This window comes from Leptodactylus fuscus, chromosome 6, assembly GCF_031893055.1.
Source record: "Leptodactylus fuscus isolate aLepFus1 chromosome 6, aLepFus1.hap2, whole genome shotgun sequence".
In the NCBI taxonomy this organism is placed as follows: domain Eukaryota; kingdom Metazoa; phylum Chordata; class Amphibia; order Anura; family Leptodactylidae; genus Leptodactylus; species Leptodactylus fuscus.
In genome coordinates this window covers 122025997-122050572 of record NC_134270.1, presented here as the reverse complement: position 1 = coordinate 122050572, position 24576 = coordinate 122025997, and the positions used below count along the sequence as shown (strand labels likewise).

At 42.1% G+C, this 24576-nt stretch overlaps 1 protein-coding gene across 1 annotated transcript in view; it reads left to right on the top strand.

Annotated features, from left to right (window-relative positions):
• Positions 1-24576, top strand: part of ZNF281 (zinc finger protein 281) — a 523665-nt gene that overhangs the window by 74127 nt on the left and 424962 nt on the right. The gene's annotated exons all lie outside the window — the stretch shown is intronic.

Genomic DNA, 24576 nt, shown 5'->3' with positions numbered 1-24576 from the left:
GATAAATAGATTTAGTGTATTGCTAAAAAATAAAGTAAATCTTCTCAACAAATTATGCTTGAGAATGAGGTCAATTATTTAATGCAATAGTCATTTCCAGTATGTTTTGCATTTAGATTTAAAGGGCCTAAGTAGAATTAGAAAAGCGTGGACAATTTTTGCACACCCCACAAACAATGTAGGGTCAGTTGGGGACGAAAATCTTTCATTTTCATAAGGGGTTAACCCCAACTGTAATAGTACGGTGTGGCTGCCTGGGTCTAAAGGCAAAGGCATCTTAGGGTTTTTTTTAATTTAATGCCCCTCATTGGCCCCTTGCGGCGTGTTCAGGGGGTGCCGATATGTATTGTCGGCAGCTTGGGGTCACTGGTGATAGGAGCCAGGAGCCCACATACCTGGTTGAGCCCACAGCAATGATATTGATTGCCATACACGTGTATAGCAGTGTATACTACACTGAACCAGAGCATCACTGGTTCAGATCTACTAGTGGGACATCACAAGAAAGTAAAATAAATAAATGAAGTGTATAAAAAAAAATTAAGAAACGAATAAAGCCCCCAAAATGCCCTCTTTTCTATATAAAATTAATTATATAAACCCCCAAAAAGTAATAAAACAATACATATTTGGTAGCGCCACATCTGTAACAACCAGTACAATAAAACTGAAACATGTGTTTAACCAAAATGTGTTAAAAAAAAAGAAGACATGAATAAAGCCCCCAAAATGCTCCCTTTTCTATATAAAATGAATTATATAAAAAAACACAAAAAATTTATAAAACAATACATATTTGTTATTGCCGCATTCGGAACAACCCTCACAATAATAATAAATAATAATAAATTTTATTTATATAGCGCCAACATATTCCGCAGCGCTGTACAATTTGTAGGGTTCAAATCCAGACAGAAAGATACATTACAAAGAAAGTCATTTCACACAATGGGACTGAGGGCCCTGCTCGCCAGAGCTTACAATCTATAAGGTATAGGGGGTGACACAAGAGGTAGCAGGGGCGGCATTGCTTATACAGAGGTCAGACACTTTTGTAATAGAGGTGACTGTCATTGCATAAACATAAGACTTTATGAGCAGTTGACAGTCGTGTCCTGTAACATGTGGATGGAGCTTGGACAGATAAAGTTCTCCTTAGATGACATCATATCATGTGGGGAAGTGTGGGAGCGGGGGCAGAGGAGGGTTAAGGGTTTATGTTAGACATTGTGATAGGCCTGTCTGAAAAGATGCGTCTTTAGTTTGCGTTTGAAACTGTAGAAATTGGGAGTTAATCTGATTGTCCGGGGTAGAGCATTCCAGAGAAGTGGTACAACTCGGGAGAAGTCTTGTATACGAGCGTGGGAGGTTCTGATAATAGAGGATGTAAGTGTTAGGTCATTGAGTGAACGGAGAACACGGGTTGGGCGGTAGGCAGAGATGAGGGAGGAAATATATGGAGGTGCAGCATTATGGAGAGCCTTGTGGATGAGAGTGATAACTTTATATTTTATTCTATAATGAATAGGCAGCCAGTGTAGTGACCGGCACAGACCAGAGGCATCGCTATAGCGTCTAGACTGATAGATGAGCCTGGCCACTGCATTCAGAATAGATTGTAGAGGGGAGAGTTTAGTGAGGGGAAGACCGATTAGTAAGGAGTTACAGTAGTCAAGGCGAGAATGAATCAGAGAGACAATAAGTGTCTTTAGTGCATCTCTGGTAAGGAAAGGGCATATTCTGGAGATGTTTTTGAGGTGGAGGTGACATGAACGTGCGAGAGATTCTATATGAGGGGTGAAGGAAAGGTCTGCATCAAACACGACCCCGAGGCAGCGGGCCTGCTGCCTAGGAGTTATAGTAAGGCCTGAGACTGCAATGGATATATAAGGGACAGATCTATTAGATGGTGGAAACAGTAGTAGCTCAGTCTTGGAGAGATTTAGTTTCAGATAGAGTGAGGACATGATATTTGAGACAGCAGAGAGACAGTTGCTGGTGTTCTGTATGAGTGCAGGGGTGATGTCCCGGGAAGATGTGTATAATTGGGTGTCATCAGCATAAAGATGGTACCTGAAGCCAAATCTGGCGATGGTTTGTCCAATGGGGGCTGTGTAGAGAGAAAAGAGCAGGGGGCCTAGGACCGAGCCCTGAGGAACCCCAACAGCAAGGGAAAGCGGGGAGGAAACAGAGCCCGCAAATGATACACTGAAAGTGCGGTCTGAGAGATAAGAGGAGAACCAGGAGAGCGCAGTGTCATTGAGGCCAACTGAGCGGAGCATAGTGAGGAGGAGATGATGGTCAACAGTGTCAAAGGCTGCAGAGAGGTCCAGTAGAATAAGAAGAGAGAAGTCACCATTGGATTTAGCCATTAGGAGATCATTGGAGACTTCTGTGAGAGCCGTTTCAGTAGAGTGCAGAGCACGGAAACCAGATTGTAAGGGGTCAAGCAGAGAGTTAGCAGAGAGATAGCGGATTAGACGAGAATAGACCAGGCGTTCCAAGAGTTTAGAGATGAAGGGGAGGTTAGAGACGGGTCGATAGTTAGCAGCACAGGATGGGTCCAGGGAGGGTTTTTTCAACAGCGGAGTAATAACAGCATGCTTGAAGGAGGATGGGAAGATTCCAGAAGAGAGAGAGAGGTTAAATATTTTAGTAAGGTAAGTTGTGACAGCAGGGGACAGAGATTGGAGAAGGTGTGAGGGGAAGGGATCACTACTGCAGGTTGTAGGGCGAGCTGAAGAAAGTAGTTGGGAGACTTCCTCTTCTGTAACAGGTTCAAAAGATGAGAATGGACAGGCTGAAGTGCGGTTCCATTTTGGAAACTATACCCCTGAAAGAATTTATCTAGGGGTATAGTGAGCATTTTTAACCCCCAAGTGTTGGTATAATTTATTTTTCAGACATGAATGTACAGCTGACGGTAAAAGGCAAAAAAATTTTCAGGGATACTTAATTTATGTGTGTAATGTGTTGTGCCCGGCTTGTTTCAGAAACAAATGCTTCAAAAGCTGTTTTGTCCGGGCTACCTACTTAACAGTTTTAGAAGTGGTTAAAGACTAAAAAGCACCCCACAGTTCAGTACACAATTTCCCCTGAACACTGCAATACCCCATATGTGGTTGTAAAAAGTTGTATGGGTACATGGCAGGGCTCAGAATGGAAACAGCGTTGTTTAGCCCTTGGAGGGCAGATTTTGCTGGAATAGTTTTCGATTGCAATGTTGCATTTGCAGAGCTCTGAAGTTACCAGTACAATGGAAAAAACCCCAAAAGTGACCCCATTTAGAAACTACACCCTCAAGGAATTTCTCAAGGGGTATTATCATTTTAAGTCCAAGAGAGCTTCCCAAAAATTAATGTTCAAAGTGAAAATCAGAATTCTTAAAGAAATATGCCACTTCAGTGCCCAATATGTTGTGCCCAGAGAAAAACACTCCTCAAACTTTTAGGTCAAAGCCCCACGTTGCAGAAACACAGCTTTTTTTGTTGCAGATTTTGCCGCGTTTTTTGACTCAAAGTCACGGAGTAAATAAAGCAGAAGCTAGAAGTATAAGAACTTCTTATATATTTCCCAATCCTTTTGCAGCCATTCTTGGCTTTTGTTCAAAAAACAGCAACAAAACCTGCAACAAAAAAAGCTGCGGTTCTGCAACATTGGGCCTCAGCCTTAAGTGGGTTACAGAAAAGTTATATATGTGGGCATAAACTTCTGTCTGGGAGCACAGCAGTACTCAGAAGGTGATGAGATGCACTTTTTAGCTTTTGGAGTATGGATTTAGAGGGACTGGTTTATGGACACGGTATTGTTTTTTAGAAACTACACCCTCAAGGAATTTCTCAAGGGGTATTATCATTTTAAGTCCAAGAGAGCTTCCCAAAAATTAATGTTCAAAGTGAAAATCAGAATTCTTAAAGAAATATGCCACTTCAGTGCCCAATATGTTGTGCCCAGAGAAAAACACTCCTCAAACTTTTAGGTCAAAGCCCCACGTTGCAGAAACACAGCTTTTTTTGTTGCAGATTTTGCCGCGTTTTTTGACTCAAAGTCAGGAGTAAATAAAGCAGAAGCTAGAAGTATAAGAACTTCTTATATATTTCCCAATCCTTTTGCAGCCATTCTTGGCTTTTGTTCAAAAAACAGCAACAAAACCTGCAACAAAAAAAGCTGCGGTTCTGCAACATTGGGCCTCAGCCTTAAGTGGGTTACAGAAAAGTTATATATGTGGGCATAAACTTCTGTCTGGGAGCACAGCAGTACTCAGAAGGTGATGAGATGCACTTTTTAGCTTTTGGAGTATGGATTTAGAGGGACTGGTTTATGGACACGGTATTGTTTTTGCAGAGCCCCAGAGGTGCCCGTAAAATGGAATTTCCCAAGAAGTAAAATTTTGGACTATCAAAAAACAACAATCTAGATCTGTGCTCCACATAGCAGTCCCAGGGATGAACCTACCCCTTTTGCCGCCCGAGGCGAACGACAGAAAGCTGCTCCCCCCCGGGGGTGGCTGAGCGAAGGGGGCGGGGTGAAATGAGGGGGTGGGGCTTAGCACCGTTCGCAGGCAGAGAGCAGGCACGGAGAGTACTTGCTCTCTGCCTGAGCGTGAGGGGAGGCTGCTGGAGCAGCGCTGCTTCAGTGGCCTCCCCAATCCACCGCTCGGTGCTAAGCCAGTCCAGGACAGCTTGTCCTGGACTGGCTTAGGAAAGGAAAAATGCCGCCCTCCCTGGGGCCCTGACATAGCGCTGCCTGAAGCGGTCGCTTCAGGTCGCCTCATGGGAGGTGCGGCGCTGAGCAGTCCTTCACATCTGCACCCTTCTGTGTGCCCAAATAGCAGTTTATGCTCACATGTATGTACCCAGGATAATGTACTTAACTTCATATGTGGGTATAAACAGCTGTTTGGGCACAGCCATGCACAGAGGGGAAGGAGCTCTGTTTGGCTTTTGGACATCATGCCACTTTTGCTTAGAGGCCATTCATCACAGCTGTCCAAGCGGTATGCACCAGTGTCCGCTATAGTGCCTTGAAAATACTGTTATTTATACAGTGGCTAATATGCTTTTACACCTTAGGGTGCTGCCTCTGATGAGCTGTGATCACTTTTACAGCAGAAATACATCAGGTGTGCATGTGGACTTAGTCAGATGTTATGAGGGAGTGCAATGTAAGCTCCTGAGTCAGTCGGTTAGCTAGACTAGTGGGCCGGTCTTTTACTGGCTAGGCAGTCCTAGTTTGTGGTGTTTGTGGGGGTATTTTAGTTATATTTGGGGATAGCGACTGTTTGAGACTAATGTTATTTTAAAGCCTTTTATACCTTACAACTGTTACTCATCCCCTCCCCCTTCCCTTTCTGCCCCTTTTCATCTAAAAAAGAGTGTGGTTGTGATTGTGGAGATATTTACACCTGCCAAAAACAGCTTCTAATGTGAAAAAGCCTCTAGTGTGTATAAACTATTCAGACTGGTTAGACTAGTGGGCCGGTCTTTTACTGGCTAGGCAGTCTCAGTTTGGGGTGTTTGTGGGGGGAATCGAAGTTATATTTGGAGATAGAGGCTGTTTGAGACAAATGTTATTCTAAAGCCTCCTATACCTTATAGCTGTTACTCATCTCCTCCTCCTTTCCTTTTCTGCCCCTTTTCATTATTTAAAAAGGATGTGGTTGTGGAGCTATTTACTGCTGCTAAAAATGGCTTCTAGTGTGAATAAGCCTTTAGTGTGAATAAGCTCCTGTAATTAGGCAATTCCTACTCGGACGTACCAATAAAGCTACTGGGATCTTCAAAGGGCTGTCCTTTCTGTAGGAGTTTGCATTGTCTGTGCCACATGCATAAGCCATTATATTTTTGGCCTATTATTTTTACTTCTTAATTAAAATCATCTATTTTTAAATGAATTATTTAAAGTAAATTTTTAGTGTACTCTGTTATTATTTTTTTTTTGTTTGTTTTTTGGCTTTTCACTTTTGCAGAGCCCCTACATTGGCAGTAAAGCAGAATCCACAGACATGTGACCCCATTTTGGAAACTACACCACTGAAGAGATTTATCAAGCAGCATAACAAACATTTTTAACTATTAAGTGTTGCATTAATTTAGTTTCCAGAAATGAATGCGCTGCTGAAAAGTGAAACCTGCAATTTTTCCAGAAATAAACCATTTTCATGCCTGATATGTAGCGCCCAGCTTGTGCCAGCTTGTGTCAATTGCCATTTTCATCTTTCACCATCAACCACACATACATGACTGAAAAATAAATGAATGCAACATTTGGGGTTAAAAATGTTCAGTGTACCCCTGGATGAATTCATTCAGGGGTGCAGTTTCTAAAATGGGGTCACATGCATCCAGGGAATTCCACTTTGCTGCCATTTCATTTTGCTGTATCTATAAATGAGAGTGTTTCTGCCCCCTCCCCAACCCCTCAACTGTTAGGCCCCACACTCTGAATTCTCTTGTGTACAAACACAGCAGGTAACACATATGTTGTTTGGACATAATATATTTTTTAAAGTGTTTATTAAAATTTAAGTCTTATTTTATCTTTAGTTATTCTCATTTGCCATTTCTGAGACCTATCCTCTACTTACTGGTAGAATTCCTTATACACATTAACTATACCTCTAGGAGAATATTTCGATTCATTAGTAAATGTGTGTTTAATAAAGGGAATTTTAATTTTCGGAAAGTTTTGCTTTACTTTAGAAGCTAGTAATGCAAGTAATGCAGGCTAGCATCCTGGTTTGTTGTCCTGGCTATAATACATGTTTTTACAATAAGAGATTATACAAGTGTAGTCACTCTTTGGATTGGTATTGTTTTTTGTTTTCCGGGTTTTTAATTCTTATCAGGGTATCCGCTATTTGTTTTTCCCTTTCTTTTTTTATATAAGTGCCCAATATTATAAAGGTTTCCCTGATATATATAGAAAAAGTGTTTGCTTCCGGAGTGTCATTAAATTGGAAATATTCTTTCAAATCTAGTTCTATATTTCGGCATGTTGATAGAAATTTGTTCTCCAGATAAAATCATTAGCCTTAGGGTATTGCTCCTTAATAGATATGAAAATTGGGGCAGAATCAGACCATTGTAATAAATCAATAGTAGTATTCTTTATTCTATCAAAGAGTGACATATCAATTATAAATATATCTACTCTAGAATACACATGCTGTCTAGATGCTCGCTGTAATCACTAGAGATGAGCGAGTAGTATTCGATCGAGTAGGTATTTGAACAAATACTACGGTATTCGAAATACTCGTACTCGATCGAATACTACTCCTATTCGCAGTAAAGATTCGATTCAGAACCAGCGTTGATTGGCCAAATACTATAGCATTTGGCCAATCAGCGCTGGTTCTGCAGCAGGCTCGTCTTTCCTAGTCGGGAGAGCTGGCAGCTTGCGTTATGGGGGATCTGACTTTTTCTCATAGGAATGCATTGACCAGCGTTGATTGGCCGAATGCTATACAGTGTACAGCATTCGGCCAATCAACGCTGGTTCTGCCGGAGGCTCGCCTGTGACGAGGCGGAGTCTAAGATCGGACCACAGCAGTCTCCATTGTGTATTCAGTGTATAGCATTCAGCCAATCAATGCTGGTTCTGCAGGAGGAATGCTGCAATACTATCCTGCGGGTCTATCATTCTCCCCGCGCCATGTCCTACTCCTTCCACTTTGCTTTTAGGGCCGGTTCACATTAGCCCTTGCCTCCCGTCCAGAAGGAATCCGCAGGAGGACTGCAAGCGCTGTGCAGTTAAAGCGCACGGACCCCATAGACTATAATGGGGTCCATGTGCTTGCCGCGCACTGCCTGCACAAATCATTTGTGCGGGCAGTGCGCTGCAAGCACACGGACCCCGTTATAGTCTATGGGGTCCATGCGCTTTAACTGCACAGTGCTCCTCCTCAACACTCCTCAATTGCACTTCGCTCCTCCTAAACACTCTCCTCCTGCTACTCATGGACTTGGTGACACTCCTTTAGTCAAATAGTGGTTTACCCTCAAACGAGCATTTTTTCCCATAGACTATAATGGGATTCGATATTCGATCGAGTAGTCGAATATTGAGGCTCTACTCGAAACGAATATTGAATCTCGAATATTTTGCTACTCACTCATCTCTAGTAATCACTAAATATTGAACAAACAATGTTACCATAAAAACGTTTGTACTGTAAGTGGCCGAGTAGTGCCGGAGGAAGTTGAGTCAAGATGGCGATCCGTGATGGTACTAAGATCTCCACACGTGACTAAAGATTCTTTTTGTATTTTTATAACTTTTTTTTTATCAATTTACTCAAGAAATGCTGTTGTTTAGTGTTGGGGGAATATAGATTGATTAGTGTATAGTGCGTATTGTTGATTATGCAGCCTACAATGATATAACCACTTTAAGGATCAACAATTTGATCTTGTATTTGCAGGACTAGTGAACAGTTGAATACGATTAGAGATGAGCGAACACTAAAATGTTCGAGGTTCGAAATTCGATTCGAACAGCCGCTCACTGTTCGAGTGTTCGAATGGGTTTCGAACCCCATTATAGTCTATGGGGAACATAAACTCGTTAAGGGGGAAACCCAAATTCGTGTCTGGAGGGTCACCAAGTCCACTATGACACCCCAGGAAATGATACCAACACCCTGGAATGACACTGGGACAGCAGGGGAAGCATGTCTGGGGGCATAAAAGTCACTTTATTTCATGGAAATCCCTGTCAGTTTGCGATTTTCGCAAGCTAACTTTTCCCCATAGAAATGCATTGGCCAGTGCTGATTGGCCAGAGTACGGAACTCGACCAATCAGCGCTGGCTCTGCTGGAGGAGGCGGAGTCTAAGATCGCTCCACACCAGTCTCCATTCAGGTCCGACCTTAGACTCCGCCTCCTCCCGCAGAGCCAGCGCTGATTGGCCGAAGGCTGGCCAATGCATTCCTATGCGAATGCAGAGACTTAGCAGTGCTGAGTCAGTTTTGCTCAACTACACATCTGATGCACACTCGGCACTGCTACATCAGATGTAGCAATCTGATGTAGCAGAGCCGAGGGTGCACTAGAACCCCTGTGCAATCTCAGTTCACACTAATAGAATGCATTGGCCAGCGCTGATTGGCCAATGCATTCTATTAGCCCGATGAAGTAGAGCTGAATGTGTGTGCTAAGCACACACATTCAGCACTGCTTCATCACGCCAATACAATGCATTAGCCAGTGCTGATTGGCCAGAGTACGGAATTCGGCCAATCAGCGCTGGCTCTGCTGGAGGAGGCGGAGTCTAAGGTCGGACCTGAATGGAGACTGGTGTGGAGCGATCTTAGACTCCGCCTCCTCCAGCAGAGCCAGCGCTGATTGGCCGAATTCCGTACTCTGGCCAATCAGCGCTGGCCAATGCATTCTATTAGCCCGATGAAGTAGAGCTGAATGTGTGTGCTTAGCACACACATTCAGCTCTACTTCATCAGGCTAATAGAATGCATTGGCCAATCAGCGCTGGCCAATGCATTCTATTAGCTTGATGAAGCAGAGTGTGCACAAGGGTTCAAGCGCACCCTCGGCTCTGATGTAGCAGAGCCGAGGGTGCACAAGGGTTCAAGTGCACCCTCGGCTCTCCTACATCAGAGCCGAGGGTGCGCTTGAACCCTTGTGCAGCCTCGGCTCTGCTACATCAGAGCCGAGGGTGCGCTTGAACCCTTGTGCACACTCTGCTTCATCAAGCTAATAGAGTGCATTGGCCAGCGCTGATTGGCCAGAGTACGGAATTCGGCCAATCAGCGCTGGCCAATGCATCCCTATGGGAAAAAGTTTATCTCACAAAAATCATAATTACACACCCGATAGAGCCCCAAAAAGTTATTTTTAATAACATTCCCCCCTAAATAAAGGTTATCCCTAGCTATCCCTGCCTGTACAGCTATCCCTGTCTCATAGTCACAAAGTTCACATTCTCATATGACCCGGATTTGAAATCCACTATTCGTCTAAAATGGAGGTCACCTGATTTCGGCAGCCAATGACTTTTTCCAATTTTTTTCAATGCCCCCGGTGTCGTAGTTCCTGTCCCACCTCCCCTGCGCTGTTATTGGTGCAAAAAAGGCGCCAGGGAAGGTGGGAGGGGAATCGAATTTTGGCGCACTTTACCACGCGGTGTTCGATTCGATTCGAACATGGCGAACACCCTGATATCCGATCGAACATGTGTTCGATAGAACACTGTTCGCTCATCTCTAAATACGATCAGAACTCTTTGCATTTTCTTGTTTAATTGGAAGATAATCACTGTTGAGTAATTTTTGTGTAAAATCTGTGGTGGAGCAGATATATGTCTCCTGGGGACACAATGGGGCACATTTATCAATCCAAGTCCAACACTTTTATGTCTACATTTGCGGCAAAATTCATAGTGCACAGCATTTACACCATATATATGAACAGTGTGCACCAGAAAGAAAATAAAAATGTGACAGGCTAGACATTTTTGAAAAATGTGCACCAGAATGGGCGTGGTTTAGAATGGGTGTGGTTTAGAATTGATGTGGTTTAGAATGGGCGTGGTTTAGAATGGGTGTGGTTTAGAAGTGTCTCACTTTTTGACACATTTATGAAACAGAAAAGAATAAATATGGTGCAGATTTCCTGTATAAAGAAAAGATAAGATATGATAATCCTTTAATAGTCCCACAATGGGAAAATTCAGTGTGATAAAGCATCATGGATAGTACAGTAGTATATAGCAAGAGAGAAACACATACAAGCTCATGGCGGATAGAGAGATACTAGGAGTCATATCAACTAAAAAGAAAGAACAAAAGACACACTGCAGGATCATTTAGTTCTCTGTTCGAAGTGATCTTGGTAATACAGCCAAGTTTAAAGTAGACCAAGTTTAAAATGGTTTAAAGAATTTCTGACAATTTACTTTGTGCAACAAAAGCTCTTGTTGTGCGCCACATTTGTCTTCTCAATAAGTGATAGATGAGTTATGTCTGTTTAAAGAGGACCTTTCATGTCCTCAGGCACATGTGGTTTTATATACCGCTAGAAATCTGACAGTGTGTTGAATTCAATGCACTGTTAGTAGAGATGAGCGAACACTAAAATGTTCGAGGTTCGAAATTCGATTCGAACAGCCGCTCACTGTTCGAGTGTTCGAATGGGTTTCGAACCCCATTATAGTCTATGGGGAACATAAACTCGTTAAGGGGGAAACCCAAATTCGTGTCTGGAGGGTCACCAAGTCCACTATGACACCCCAGGAAATGATACCAACACCCTGGAATGACACTGGGACAGCAGGGGAAGCATGTCTGGGGGCATAAAAGTCACTTTATTTCATGGAAATCCCTGTCAGTTTGCGATTTTCGCAAGCTAACTTTTCCCCATAGAAATGCATTGGCCAGTGCTGATTGGCCAGAGTACGGAACTCGACCAATCAGCGCTGGCTCTGCTGGAGGAGGCGGAGTCTAAGATCGCTCCACACCAGTCTCCATTCAGGTCCGACCTTAGACTCCGCCTCCTCCGGCAGAGCCAGCGCTGATTGGCCGAAGGCTGGCCAATGCATTCCTATGCGAATGCAGAGACTTAGCAGTGCTGAGTCAGTTTTGCTCAACTACACATCTGATGCACACTCGGCACTGCTACATCAGATGTAGCAATCTGATGTAGCAGAGCCGAGGGTGCACTAGAACCCCTGTGCAAACTCAGTTCACGCTAATAGAATGCATTGGCCAGCGCTGATTGGCCAATGCATTCTATTAGCCCGATGAAGTAGAGCTGAATGTGTGTGCTAAGCACACACATTCAGCTCTACTTCATCGGGCTAATAGAATGCATTGGCCAGCGCTGATTGGCCAGAGTACGGAACTCGACCAATCAGTGCTGGCTCTGCTGGAGGAGGCGGAGTCTAAGATCGCTCCACACCAGTCTCCATTCAGGTCCGACCTTAGACTCCGCCTCCTCCAGCAGAGCCAGCGCTGATTGGCCGAATTCCGTACTCTGGCCAATCAGCACTGGCTAATGCATTGTATTGGCGTGATGAAGCAGTGCTGAATGTGTGTGCTTAGCACACACATTCAGCTCTACTTCATCGGGCTAATAGAATGCATTGGCCAATCAGTGCTGGCCAATGCATTCTATTAGCTTGATGAAGCAGAGTGTGCACAAGGGTTCAAGCGCACCCTCGGCTCTGATGTAGCAGAGCCGAGGGTGCACAAGGGTTCAAGTGCACCCTCGGCTCTGCTACATCAGAGCCGAGGGTGCGCTTGAACCCTTGTGCACACTCTGCTTCATCAAGCTAATAGAATGCATTGGCCAGCGCTGATTGGCCAATGCATTCTATTAGCCCGATGAAGTAGAGCTGAATGTGTGTGCTAAGCACACACATTCAGCACTGCTTCATCACGCCAATACAATGCATTAGCCAGTGCTGATTGGCCAGAGTACGGAATTCGGCCAATCAGCGCTGGCTCTGCTGGAGGAGGCGGAGTCTAAGGTCGGACCTGAATGGAGACTGGTGTGGAGCGATCTTAGACTCCGCCTCCTCCAGCAGAGCCAGCGCTGATTGGTCGAGTTCCGTACTCTGGCCAATCAGCGTTGGCCAATGCATCCCTATGGGAAAAAGTTTATCTCACAAAAATCACAATTACACACCCGATAGAGCCCCAAAAAGTTATTTTTAATAACATTCCCCCCTAAATAAAGGTTATCCCTAGCTATCCCTGCCTGTACAGCTATCCCTGTCTCATAGTCACAAAGTTCACATTCTCATATGACCCGGATTTGAAATCCACTATTCGTCTAAAATGGAGGTCACCTGATTTCGGCAGCCAATGACTTTTTCCAATTTTTTTCAATGCCCCCGGTGTCGTAGTTCCTGTCCCACCTCCCCTGCGCTGTTATTGGTGCAAAAAAGGCGCCAGGGAAGGTGGGAGGGGAATCGAATTTTGGCGCACTTTACCACGCGGTGTTCGATTCGATTCGAACATGGCGAACACCCTGATATCCGATCGAACATGTGTTCGATAGAACACTGTTCGCTCATCTCTAACTGTTAGCTTTCCCGTTATGTGCCTCGGTGCTTGAGATACCAGTGCCGTTACCGAATCTGCACCCTGTCAGATGGGCGTTTCTGACAGTCTAGCTGCCCCCCTGACAGTACTCATGTACAGCTCTGTACTGTCAGACAGGGTGTTCCTTACCGCCCAGAGATGACGCTGAGCTGTGAAGAATGCCCCCCTGTACTACTCTATGGACAAGTACAGTCGAGAAGGAGGGGAGCTATTCAGTTATAACTGCACTGATATCTCCAGCTCTGGGACACGTAGCAGGAAAGCCGACTTATTTTGAAGTCCTCTAGTGTTAGTCAAGGTAATTTTAACCACCATTACTATTAGGTGAGTCTGTGCTACAGTATAGAGCTGTAGTTATCACTCTATAATACTTAGTGAGTAGCTTCTTCAGATTGTCCTCATGTCATCATGTACAACAGTAAGTATATTAGAGCATATATGAGTGAAATATGGTATTAATTTAGTCACTGAACTGCAATGTGAAACTTTTTTGGTGTATTTCATATAACAGAAACATCCCATGCGATAATGCCACTTATCTGATTATGTGTTTATTTGCTTGTACTGCTTTCCATCATTTGTGCATCAAACGCTCTATCCCTGTATAAATGTGCTTGCATTCAGCTATTGTGTTATACCAGCCTGATGAAGGGAACTTATAGAAGTTCTGAAAGCTCGCAATATGTCATCATTTTTTGTTAGCCATTAAAAAGGTATCAACTACTGAGGACTCTCAATCTTTACATTTCTAATCCCCATCAGTTTCTTTTTTTCTGGGACCATTCCAGATCCACTCTCCTATGAGATTGAAGGGGTGTAGTAGATTCTTGAGACAGTATTTCTTTTTAGCAGGATAGCAGTACCTCCTTCCCTTCAGCAATGGTGGATATAGGATGAATGTTTCCCACTTTGGTAACCAGAATCTTTGTTGGATAGCCCCATCTGTATGGGATATTATGCTGTCTCAGAAGCGTTGTACTTGGACAGAGATCCCTTCTTACTTGCAGAGTTGCGCTTGATTGATCCATAAGAAGTCTGATATTATTGTACTGAGTTTGTGATGGTTGGAGACTCCTGGATTCCATCACTAGACATTCTTTTTTATGGTAGAATGTATATCTTGATAGTACATCTCTGCGTATGGTGTCTGGAAGACTTTTTGGTTTGAAAATTCTGTGAGCTCTATCAATACAGAATTTTTATGGATATTAGGAAACAGCATTTTTAACTCTTGGATGTAAGTTCTTAATTGGGAAGTAGGTGTATTCCCTGGGATTCCTCTGAATTTTACATTGATCTCTGTCTTCAATATCTATGTCTTTCACTTGTAGCTTTTCACATTTCTCCTCCAAGTTGTTGAGTCCATGAGTTTATGTGCTAATACAAAGAAAGCCATCTTATTTTCAATATCTTTGACCTCAATAATGGACTTTTTCATTGGGAGATTTATTTTAGTAAAGTGTCGTTTAGTACACATACTGCTTTATCTCAGTGGTGAAAGAGGTCCCCCTTCTCGGACTGAAGGAGGAAGGGGGGGGCAGCTGGTGGTAACATTACATTGAATACAGTGCAGTAACATTTTGTGACTTAAAAGTCCTCAGAGTATAATAATAGTGGTAGTTGTTGGGAATCGCGGGCCCTTTCCTGCTCACAGCCACTTTTTCTCTCCTTTTCTGCATCCTATAGCAGAAGGGGAAGTGGAGGGCGGCTATGAGCAGGAACTGGGATAGGTAGGTAAATAGACCGTTACCTGCTGGGGATACTCCAGCAGGTAGTAGCCTATTAAAGAAAAAAAAAAAAGTTATCCTCACCTACCTGCGATCCCTTGATGCAGCTGCCACCAACTCCACTTTCATCGTCCACACATAAGAGGCATGATGACGTCTTAGCATCGCCACCTGAGCCAAGACGCAGAGGTCTAAGCCAGCTCAGGACAAGTCCACTCAACTTTGTTTTCAGAGCGGCCTGTCTTGGGCTGGTTTAGGGAAAAAAAATAGTAATTTTTTTTTTTTTAAAAAAAACTGTAAACATGCCATCCCCGATAGTGCCGCCTCACACCACCTCACTAGAGGTGCACCCTTGGTTGCCGGTTCAGTGTTACTTACCTGTTTATGTTGTTTGTGGACTCTCTCATCTTGGGGCAGAATTTTCAGTTTTTGCTATTGACCAGAGATTTGGATTCTGGGGAAGATATATCCAATGTGGATGTGGAGACCAAGGGGTCTGAAGGTGATTTGGAATGAGTTTGAAGTGGCGGCATGCTACATTCATCCTCTGCAAATTTGTGCATTATCATCCTAATTTCAGTCAGGGCTGAAGATGAAGATTGCCCTCTTGTCTGCACGTCAAAGGTATGAAGGGACATAGATTAATTTTCCTTTGCCAAATCTGTTGTGATTACCGGGGGCAGTTTTGGTTTAGTTACAGAGCACAGTTGTTTGTCTAAGGGGTCGTTCACATCTTCGCCCCGGAAATCAAGAGCTGGTGTGAACCCAGTGTTACCCTGCTTCATTCAGGCCATTAGATGCAGAGAAGTGGTCCTGGTTCAATGCATAATAATATTTAATAGGTTTGCTTGAGGTCTCGTTCACTAATCTCTTCCTGCCCGTGTTTATTACGCTAGGTTCACACCAGCGTTTGGTCTCCGTACTCAGGTTTCCATCTTCTGCCAGCAGAAGACAGAAACCTCAGACCAGCTCCGGCCGTGAAGCGTTTTATACTCTCCGCGGTGAAACCGTTTTTTTAAAACCGGACACAAATTCTTGCATGTCCGACTTTGTGTCCGGTTAACAAAAACGGTTTTGCTGCGGAGAGCATAAAACGCTCACCGGCGATCACGGCCGGACACTTTTCAAACCCATTCAAATTAATGAGCTTGAAAAATGCCAGCAAGTTTTTGTTTCCTGCCCAGTTTCGGGCAGGAAATGGAAACCTGTATAAACGGAGACCGGGTGCAGATGTGAACGAGCCCTTAGGGTTATTCCTGGCATCAGGAACAGGTTTTTGGGTAGTTGCTGACAGGTTTTGCTTGTTCTGTGGGGTTAGTTCAGATGGATCTTTGTGCTCATGCGGCCATTCAGTTAAGCAGACAATTCATGCCCCTCCTTATGGAGATTTCAAAGTGGATTTGGTCATTTAAAAAACTCTTTGTGAATGTATGCACGCTTACTGCTGGACGACTTGACATGGATGTTTCCTAAAGTTTTATTTTTACATTAAAATAGTCACTTGGAAAAAGGAACTGAAAGGTGATATTATCTCACTTGGATGTACAGGCCATGTCTTTTATTAAAATGTTGGTGCACTTCTGCCTCATTAACTTACTTTTTTGTTCATTCATTTGTATGTGGATTATCCATATTCCACTAATAAATGTCATGTTTATATGTGGAAAAATACAATTCTCCAATATAGTTCCTGTATCAACTCCTCATGTTTTTCTAGCTTTGCATGATGTAGTTGTTTACTTCATAGTTTGCTTCCAGTGGATAAAAACCAATTCATGGTGATGTAGTGGGCAGATCATGGCCATGTGATGATCACAAAGGTTCACAGCTTGTTACAACACGGTGGTCTGGTTACTGTGCTGCAACTGTATGCATCTCTATTAGAGATGAGCAAACAGTAAAATGTTTCGAGGTTCGATATTCGTTTCGAGTAGCCCCTCAATATTCGACTACTCGAATCGAATATCGAACCCTATTATAGTCTATGGGGGGAAAATGCTTGTTTCAGGGGTAGGCAACATTCGATCAAATTATACTTACCAAGTCCACGAGTGAGGGTCGGGCTGGATCCTCCGAGCAGTCTTCTCCTTACTCGCTCATCTCTAATCTCTATATCTATTACATGGCTATGGACTGATTTTTATCAATTTGAGGTAAACAATAAATCACAACACAAGCTAAATTACATTATTTATGTACAAAAATTGTAGATAAAGCGTACATGGACATAAATAAAATCGTCTTGATGCACAAGATCTGTCGGAGGGGTCAGACACAGACAGAATGATTCCAGTCTCCTAATCTAGCTCTCACTTCTTAATTAAATAAAGAGATCTTCTCCAGTCCTCCTAAGTACTAAATACTTTTTATACTGCTTTTGAGTCATCTAAGACTTTTGTACTTCAATAGTCCATCTGATTGAAGGCTTGAGGGTAAGACTACCTAAACCCCAAGGTCATGTGACCCCACTTCTTTGCTTTCTCTATGCTTTTACATGGCCGACAACACTTTAAACTGTTTGTGAAAATTGAACTCCAAGAAGCTCAGGTTTGCTCGAATCCAATCTTTTTTGGGGAAAAAAAAAAAAAGGTTAATTCCAAACCTGTTCACTTATGTCTAATCCATGGACTGTCTGATCTGTTAGTGGATTTTAATTCACATCTTGTAATACTTCTTGTAATACTTCTTGTAATACTGTACCCTTTCTCAGGGTACCCACATATTTGACATAACTTCTCAATAGAGATGAGCGAACACCATTCGAAACTCCCGTTTCGAATAGCACGCACCCATAGGAATGAATGGACGTAGCCGGCACAAAGGGGGTTAGGCGGCGGGCCGCCGGAAAGGTCTGCATGCCGGCCGGCTCCATTCATTCCTATGGGTGCGTGCTATTTGAAACGGTCGTTTCAAACAGTGTTCGCTCATCTCTACTTCTCAAGGTACATATAACCTCCTCTTGTACCCCTGGGGAATCTTCCAGCTAAAATTTCTCAACCACTTTAAATCCTTATACAGTCTACAATCATAATCAAATATATATATATATATATATATATGATATATAATAAATATGTTACATTTGTAAGGTGAACTTGTCTTTTCCAACAAATTACAATTTACAATTTTAATTAATATCTTTAAATCTCAAGCTATAGATTAAAGAATTCTCCAAGGGTGTGATAACATACAACAATATAAGGAACTTATCATAACTTTTTTTTATATGCGTAGGGTAAAGGGTTGAACCATTTTTGTAATAGTTTTTATTGGAAAATGTTGCCAATTTTTATCTACCATTTATTGACATCCACTGGTTGTCAGCCCTTAAAAGATGTAGGAGGAATGATGAGATGAGTGGGAGCCAGTGCTACAAGGTCTCTGCAATCTCATACAGCAGATTGGAGATTCCTTAGAGACAGTGGTGAGTTATGACCATGACAACCAAACACCCCTGCGGAGGGATATCCTGGGAGCTGTTTGGTTTCTGTAGTAGCCCGGGGCATTTTGAAGGCTCAGTATCATGTTTCCTCTGGCATGGCCCAAATGTATGAACTAGATTTTAGGGTATAAGATTTTACTCTGTTAGACTTGAGTGCAGGTGGGGACCCCTACTTTAGTTATTAGGAGTCCTACTAGGTTATTAGGAGTTGTGTGTGAGCTGTATTAAGCTGAAGGGCTGAATCTGCTGGACTCTTCTCAACTGAGCAAACCATTGCCAGAAGCTGAACTATTCCTGGGCGAGCAAACAAACTGAACTTTGAATGTGTATAAAGACTTTAAGGGCTTTATGTTTTGCTGCAGAGAGCACATCTATTTTGTTTGGACTCTGTCTGTTGCTGGAAAACCACCCTGTTTAATTTGACTGGCCATGTCACACCATACACTGCTTTACTATGGCATTGCAGTCTATGATATAAGCAATCGGATGAATTCTTGTTCAAGTCCTCCTGGGCTAAAAGAAAAAACAAAAATTCAATCACCATCCTTTCCTCATTAAAAAATAAATAAATAAATAAATAAATAAATAAATAAATAAATATATAAATAAACATTGTATCGCCACATCTGAAAATGCTTGAATTAGTAAAATATAAAAATGTTTCTCTATTTCGCCATTCATACTACAGGTTAAACAAAATCAAATTGCCAATTTTTTGGCAGTTTGCCAATAAAAAGTTTTCAAAACATCATACATTCCCCAAAATGGAATCAACAACTTGTCCTGCAAATAATGACTTACTCATCTCTAGAGAACTCTTCAAGAGTCCTAATTTATTTAATAGTATTGAAGTATGGAAAATACTGTATAAATTTGGCATCACCGTGGAGGTGGAGCAGTGTATCTACTGTCCGGTAAGTTAAACATCTGTGGCATGTAAAATATTTGAAGTTATTTTAAGAGATAGGAGAACTATAGGATATACACAGTATATAGCAACAACTTATGTCATAACTGATAACCAGTATGGATTCACAAAGAAATAGTCATGCCTAGCTCAAATGCTTAGCTTCTATAAGGAGATGAGTGCAAAACTGGATATTGGTCATGCAACTAATATGTTATATAAAGATTTTACAAAAGCACTTGATACTGTATCACACAACAGCCTTGTCTTAAATATTCAGATACAAAGACTAGTGTATGATATATGCACACAGGTAAGGAAGTTCTCAGGATATATACAGTCCTATGAAAAAGTTTGGGCACCCCTATTAATCTTAATCATTTTTAGTTCTAAATATTTTGGTATTTGCAACAGCCATTTCAGTTTGATATATCTAATAACTGATGGACACAGTAATATTTCAGGATTGAAATGAGGTTTATTGTACTAACAGAAAATGTGCAATATGCATTAAACCAAAATTTGACCGGTGCAAAAGTATGGGCACCTCAACAGAAAAGTGACATTAATATTTAGTAGATCCTCCTTTTGCAAAGATAACAGCCTCTAGTCGCTTCCTGTAGCTTTTAATCAGTTCCTGGATCCTGGATAAAGGTATTTTGGACAAACAATTCAAGTTCAGTTAAGTTAGATGGTCGCCGAGCATGGACAGCCCGCTTCCAATCATCCCACAGATGTTCAATGATATTCAGGTCTGGGGACTGGGATGGCCATTCCAGAACATTGTAATTGTTCCTCTGCATGAATGCCTGAGGATTTGGAGCGGTGTTTTGGATCATTGTCTTGCTGAAATATCCATCCCCGGCGTAACTTCAACTTCGTCACTGATTCTTGAACATTATTCTCAAGAATCTGCTGATACTGAGTGGAATCCATGCGACTCTCAACTTTAACAAGATTCCCGATGCCGGCATTGGCCACACAGCCCCAAAGCATGATGGAACCTCCACCAAATTTTACAGTGGGTAGCAAGTGTTTTTCTTGGAATGCTGTTTCTTTTTGGACGCCATGCATAACGCCTTTTTTTATAACCAAACAACTCAATCTTTGTTTCCAAAATGAAGCTGCCTTGTCCAAATGTGCTTTTTCATACCTCAGGCAACTCTATTTGTGGCGTACGTGCAGAAACGGCTTCTTTCTCATCACTCTCCCATACAGCTTCTCCTTGTGCAAAGTGCGCTGTATAGTTGACCGATGCACAGTGACACCATCTGCAGCAAGATGATGCTGCAGCTCTTTGGAGGTGGTCTTTGGATTGTCCTTGACTCTTCTCACCATTCTTCTTCTCTGCCTTTCTGATATTTTTCTTGGCCTGCCACTTCTGGGCTTAACAAGAACTGTCCCTGTGGTCTTCCATTTCCTTACTATGTTCCTCACAGTGGAAACTGACAGGTTAAATCTCTGAGACAACGTTTTGTATCCTTCCCCTGAACAACTATGTTGAACAATCTTTGTTTTCAGATCATTTGAGAGCGGGCTGTCCATGTTCGGCGACCATCTAACTTAACTGAACTTGAATTGTTTTGTAGAAAGAAATGGTCCAAAATACCTTCATCCAGGATCCAGGAACTGATTAAAAGCTACAGGAAGCAACTAGAGGCTGTTATCTTTGCAAAAGGAGGATGTACTAAATATTAATGTCACTTTTCTGTTGAGGTGCCCATATTTTTGCACCGGTCAAATTTTGGTTTAATGCATATTGCGCATTTTCTGTTAGTACAATAAACCTCATTTCAATCCTGAAATATTACTGTGTCCATCAGTTATTAGATATATCAAACTGAAATGGCTGCTGCAAACACCAAAATATTTAGAACTAAAAATGATTAAGATTAATAGGGGTGCCCAAACTTTTTCATAGGACTGTAAATCAAAGAGTAGTTGTAATGGGCTAAAGTCAGAAGTGGGATACCATAAGGATTGGTGTTTGAACCAATTCTCTTTAATTTCCTTATTAATGTCTTTGTGGAATGGGAAAAAAAAGTGTCAGCTTTTGCTGATGATAGAAAACTTTGTAAAATTTTAAAAATGAGCTAGATTATATAAGGGTAAAAAATATGCAAATCTATTCTCCAGGATGTATTTAGGAGAACAGTGCACTCTGTACGCCACCCTCTAGAGGGCAGCATCCTTAACATCATGCATGACTCAGTTATAAAGTCTAATTAACATGATGTGGATTTAATTGCCAAATTAGTATTTCTATTCCAAAAGGAACAGATTCTAGAACTAGATTATATAATATTACAGAAAGACCTTGATAAATAGGCAGTATGGATAAGAAACTGGTAGATGAAATTTAACAAATGTAAAGGAATGCAACAAGACTGCAGTAATCATATCGCCGTGTAGATAGTAAATAGAACGACATGGGGACAACAGAACAAGAGTAGGACTTGGGTGTTCGGATGTGAGATAAGAGGTTGCTCCAGGAATTTATTCTGATTTAGATGCGGGAAGGTATTTATCCCCTAATATGATGTAATTGGTATCTGCCTCATAGGGGTTTTTGTAGGTGCATAGGTTGAACTTTATCAACTTTATTAACTATGTAAATATATTATACTGAACTGCAGAAAAAAAGATAATATGTCATTTTTACCATATATTGAACACCGTAAAAGCAAAACCTGTAAGAAAATGGTGTCATTGAGAAGTAAAATTTGTCCCCAAAATAACAATCAATCCTATAGATCAGGGACTAGAAAAGGAAACATGTCACAGCTTTTGTAATGTGGAGAGTAAACAGCCAAAATGAAAGATGGCCGTGGTGTGAAGGGGTTAAGAAATTGCCTTGGAAGTTTATCCTTAGCAAGTATTAAAAGAGGAAAACCCTCCTTGGTTCTCCTTGTTACTCTGTCTGATACACTGACTTCCAGCGCTGATTCTTGAAAGCTTGACTCACTAGCTTGCAAAATGTACCTAGTTTTTCATGATTTCAACCACACATAACAGGAAATAATCTGAGCTTCACAGCACCATAAGTGAATAAAACTGGACCACACAAGCAAAAGAAAACAGCAGATTGATGAAGCCCAAATCCAACCTGAAAATCTCTACAAACATGTACATTGCACCTTGATAAACTCACGCTGGAGGTCACATGATCACATATTCAGCAGGTCTGGCTCAATAGTAAAAGAGGGCCTATTGTCGCCATCTTGTGGTGAATATAACAAAATGCATCTATGACCCATGAAGAGATCATTGCTCAACTGCTCAGTAAAGTCTGTTTAGATATTAGGCATCAGCCCATCTTTTAATAATAATTAGAAGTCTCAGATGAGCAAATTTCCAAAAAAATTCACTTCAGGTTCAATCAGCTGGAAATTCAGTCCATCTTCTTAAAATTGTCTAATTGCCTTGAAAAGTCCGTCTTGGCACGGTGTTAGCACTAGGATAAATATTATTGAGATTTATCAATCATGGGATGAAAATTAGTGATTGACTATTAATGTAGGATGTATAGTTTCTGCAGCACTGGCTGCCGGTCCCTGTCTAACTAACTTACTGACAGCGACTGACTGTTATTGCTCTACAATATCTATCAATTTATTGTAAATCTAAGTATCTGTCACGACCTGAATTCTGGTAATAAAAATGTGTATTTTTCTGGTGGGGATTTGATCCAGTGTTCTGTGGTCTTTAGGTGATTTCCTTGCCATTAGGCCATCTGTTTGTGCATTTGGTATTGGCCTTCAGAGTATTCTTGAGGTTCTCTGGAGCGAACCTCAGGTGTTGGTTGTTACCATTATCCTATGGGATGATTCTGGGGCCATTATTAGGAGGAGGGCTGGCTTCACTAGTTGCCAATTTTCGTGGTTATCACCACGGATTTGTGGCTCAGGGAGGAAGGATTGTTTTGGTAGTATTACAACTGACTAGGAAGTGGTGTGAGTGTTGCTTTGTGTGTGAGTCTGGTTTGTCCCTCCACACTTCTACTCTACCCTGTCCTTCAGTTCTGTTTGCCTGGCACTATCTGGTTGTTTGTGAGGTTTGGGTTCCAGTTTGTTTTGCCCCAGTCCTGTGTTAACCCTTTCCTCACCTCTCTACTGTCCCTCTCCTCATTTTCTTGTTGCGTATTGTGTTGTGCTGCGTGTCTGTTGTCCAGCACACCCAATCTGTTTGTTTTGTCTGCAGCTGCACCTTGGTTTCTGTATGGGTGACCACCTTAGTATCCCCAGTCCCTAACTCCCTTGTAGCTCTCACCCTATCTATCGGCTAGGCCTTCGTGTTAGAGAGCCAGGAGTTGTCGGGGCCAAGGCTAGCTTCGGAACAGCTGACCCGCACCCGCAGGCAGGGCCTAGCTAGCCGCCGTAGCGTCAGGGAAAGTCTCCTTCCCCTGTTTCCTTAGCGGTGCAATCTGCAATCCAGATTCTGGGTCTGGTCATAGACACGAACGTGAAAGTATCTTGTCAATCACTATAAAACACTCACTGACACTAAATCCACTCTCTACCCAGACCCTGTTTTTTACTATCTCTCAGGGGTGTTGTAATTTGTGGAGGGGCCGAATATAAGGGGGTGTTATACATGTGGGACCAAATAAGAGAAATGTTTGATCTGTGAATGGGGGGTCACGTGCTAATCAGGGAAGCCCCATCACACAACCAATGGGGGGAGCATGTACTTCTAATCAGGGAGACCACTTACATAGCCAAAGGCACCTATCTATAGTTTTCCTCAGGTAGCAAAGACGCTAGGGTCACCCCTGAATGCAATGTAATTAAATCTTGTTGACTTCAATAGGATAAGGATGTACTTACATTGCAAAGCGGCTATAACATAGGTGTAAATACTGAAGGGGTCGCGTTATACTGTATATCAGCAGAAATCCCAATTTTTTTACCCCCACTGATAAATCTCTTTGTTAATCAACCATGGTCCATTGTCCATAATCAACAATGATCCATTGTTTCTCAACAATGGTCCATTGTCTGTAATGAACAATAGACTATTGTTAATCAGCAATGGTCCATTGTCCATAATCAACAATGGTCCTTTAATAATCAACAATAGTCCATTGTCCATAATCAGCTATGGTCCATTGTTAACTAACAATGGTCCATTGTCCGTAATCAACAATGCTCCATTGTTACTCAACAATGGTCCATTGTCCATATTACACAATGGTCCATTGTTAAAAAACAATGGTCCATTAATTATCAACAATGGTCTATTGTTTTTAAGCCACAATGGTCCATCATTACTTAACAATGGTCCATTGTCCATATTCAACAATGGTCCATTGTTAATCAACAATGGTCCATTGTCCATAATCAACAATGGTCCATTGTTATCCAACAATGGTCCATTTTCTGTATTCGACAATGGTCCATTGTTAATCAACAATGGTCTATTGTTCATAATTAACAA